Raw genomic sequence first — 3,797 nt, forward strand, 5'->3', positions numbered from 1 at the left:
AACGGTCTATCTCCTAGGAGGTAGACCCTAAATTTAGCCAATGAATATTTCATGGCAAGGAGTTCCTTGTCATGCACTGGATAATTGCGTTCAGCTGGTTGCAGCTGACGCGATTGGTAACAGACGACGCGCTCCGCGCCATCTGTATCGTATTGCATTAACGCACAGCCGATTGCGAAATCGCTGGCGTCACAGACCACATGGAATAGTCTGTCTTGATCCGCAATCGCCAATATGGGCGATTGCATCAAGCTTTGCTTGATTCCTTCAAACGAACGCTGACAATCAGCGTTCCATAACCATTTCTCGTCTTTTTCAAGAGACGAGAGAGATGAACTGTCATCTCTGCATAATTGCGTCTGTACTTGTGCAAGTAAGCTGCTAAACCAAGGAACTTTCTAAGTCCCTTGACATCGACTGGAACTGGCCAGTCGGTGATTGCCTTGATCTTTTCGGGATCAGGGCGCACGCCGTGTTTACCGACGATGCACCCAAGAAGTGGTATTTCGCTTGCAGCGAATATACACTTCTTGAGATTTGCATACAACTTATGCTTTTGCATAAGTGTAAGAACCTGACGAACTTGAGTTTTATGAACTTCCACGTCCGTCTTACCGTCCATGGCCCGGCAATGGACGAATACATCGTCGAAATAACTCGGTGCGAAATCCCGCACCGGTCTCAACAGATTTGTTACTCATCTGTTGAATGTTGCAGGGGCGTTACTAAGCCGCTGAGGCATCACTAGCCATTCCCAGAGCATCCCACTGGGAGTGCTCACTGCTGTACGGGATGTCCCGTTCACGCATAAGGATTTGATAGATCCCATCCATCATATCCATAGACGAAAAGATCGTACTCTTAGACATACCGTCTATGATTACGTCTTTTCTCGGTATGGGCGTTTGAGACGGTACAGTTGCAGCATTCAGTTTGTTGAATGCGTGCACTATCCGCCACCCTCCTGTTGCCTCAAGTACGTGGGGACCTTTTCCCTCAACGTCTTCCGAGTGTGATTGCGCTATGAGGGATACCTCATCACCTTGAAGTTAAAAGTTGACAAATGATTTGTCACACAGAGCCCTAGTGGACCGCGGAGCGTCGAATAACTTTATTCGTCGCCAGTCACTAGAGGGTCGTAAGCTCAAATATGTTGAGCGCGACATCCCTCCAACGAGGATGACGGTGCTAGTGCAGGCGCATCGATAACAGTAATGAGACGCGTAGTGAAATTTCACTACATGTTAAGAGATTTACAGTATGGTGATGATTCCATCGTACTATATTTGGATGACAAATTTGATGTCATCCTAGGTTTACCTTGGCTCAGAAAATACGAGCCAAGGATCAGCTAGCAGCATCAATCCGTAAAGATGCCTGCCACTTGTTCATCAGATGGCCGTCTGATGAACGTCTTGGAGCGTCCACAAGCGTGTGGATGTACTACGAGTGAGAGCGATGGCCCCACTCGTGGTACGGTCGTTAGTACAACTGCACAAGATCACATTGTGATTGCCAATTACTCTGTGGAGTCAGCTGCCGGCGGCTGTGTTAATGCACAGGAAGCGCCGAAGGCCCACCACCCGAAGAGGTCGAGTGGATTGAGACATGAATGTACGCCTGGCGGGCGACATTGTAGGAGTATACCGGTTGCCCCAAAGAGAACATGTCCATGTTAAATGTGGAAATTGTGGTCCTTGGACGGACTACAAAGTGCTACCAGGTGTAACGGGGCACTACGACTTGTACTGCTTCAGTACAAGTCCACTTCGCACTGCTTCAGTTGCGAGTGGTGCGGTACGTTATTTCGCGAACACTAGTACGTGCAGAGGAAGACTTCTCTTTAAGGTAACTAGCTTAAAGAGGGTAAAATGAAAACTGTATCTATAAAATTACGTATCTCTTCTATCTATCTTGTAAATGCTAACTTAATTATAGTTTAATACTAAACATGCAATTATGTTATTATCTTATTTTATCTGTATCTCTCTTTTGCTTATCTCTACAGCTGATTAGTCTGCGGAATAAATAGATATAATGGTCTATACCTATTTATGGGAAAATATTCTGAACATTACTAATAAAGTAATATCCTCCAAATATTATCTACCTTTTAGATAATACATTAATTAACAACCTTTAAGTGTTAATTTAATGTAACGATACACCCCGTTACAGTAGCCATCCTTCAAATCCAGCGCGGAAACGATTGTTGACTTTCCCATGGAGTTCAATAAAACACTTCTCCGCAAGTTTGGCGTTTGCGCCGGTATGGTCGCCGTGTTCAGCTTATTGTAAGCATGAACCACGCGCCATTTCCTACTTGGTTAGTGCGCACGATGAGCCGGATTACCGCTCCCGTGACGACACTTAACACCTGTGGCTTTACGCACTCAAAAGGTCGGGCTGCAGTGAGGCAATTTGCTCTCACGCACATGCCCCGCGGGGTGCCTCTCAAGGCCCAGCCTTGAGCAGCGAACCGTTCTTTTTGTCCGTTTCTAGGGATGCTCTCGTCCATTGTGGGCGACGAGCAACAGTCCACCATGTTCTCTCCCGGAATTGGTGCGACTATTTCGTGGATCTTTCCTTCCTTTACTTCGACAAGGAGCAGATCCCACGACATCTCCGGGAGATTTACTATCTCCTCGGCAGATTTAAAGACTTGCCGGAGCACCTCAACTGAGGATGCCTCCGCAATTTTGTCTTTGACGGTCTCGAACACCTCGTTCGAAGGCCCGTCCTCTTTATTAGAGACTGATCCAAAGTTCACTCGTTTAAACGTGCCTTTAATCGTCCTTATCTGTCGGGTATTCGTTCTTTGAGTCACCACGACCTTTTTCTGGGAAGCGAATGCCGTTGCTCTCCTTGTTAACGCATCCTTCCAACCGCACCAGGCTCTAGGCACTGTGCCGGTTTATGCGACGCATGACCTCCTGTCAGCTCACCGTCATCTACCACATGCTGTCAGCTCTGTGTAGGACATTCGGACGCATGACTACTTGTCATCGTCTTTTTCACTACCCCAGTCTCCACGAGCTGGGTAGGAATTGGTGACGTTTGACATCCCGTCAACGCACCCTCAACTGTCTTCGACACGACAGCAGTTGCATACGCCTCTCGCAGCAGCACATCCTTTCCGGTGTCCTGCGTAGAGTTTGCAACTGTGCGTGTACGCCAGTCTATCCATGGTTGGTACTTTGCCAACCATGGCATGCCTAGGATGAGGTCATACGGACTCTCCATTCCTAGCACTGTGAACTTCTCTTTACAAGAGAAGTCACTAAAGCTGAAGGCGAGTTCTACCTGAACTCCCTCAGACTTAACGAGCGCGCCGTTCGCTAAACGAACGGTCGCCTCTTCTCGCTTGCCATCCTGGCAAAGCGACTCAAACATCGCCGGTCTCTTTCTTAGAGCCGCGAGTTTCACAAAATTTTGTGATGCACCCGAATCCACTAGGAGGGTCATCACCTGGTCATAGCCTCTTACATGAGCGCTATAGACCAGCAGGGTTGAGGTCCGAAATTTCGAGACCTCAGGGACTATGCTACCCATTTGTTCGACAACTCTGAACTTAGGGGTAGCTTCAGAGTCCGCGTCAGTAGGGCATCCCGCCCCTACTGCGCTCCTGCATTTCCCGACCCCTCAGTGGTCGAGGCAGAACTCATGCGTCTCGCACGCTGGTTCTTGCCATCGCCCTTTGGGAAGGGAGTCCTCTTGCTGGGCATTTTTGCCCCAGCAGGGACCCTGGCATAGCAGCGAGCCATCATATGGCCGCGCTTGCCGCATTTAAAACAGAC

This window comes from Bremia lactucae, linkage group LG3, assembly GCF_004359215.1.
Source record: "Bremia lactucae strain SF5 linkage group LG3, whole genome shotgun sequence".
Lineage (NCBI taxonomy): Eukaryota > Oomycota > Peronosporomycetes > Peronosporales > Peronosporaceae > Bremia > Bremia lactucae.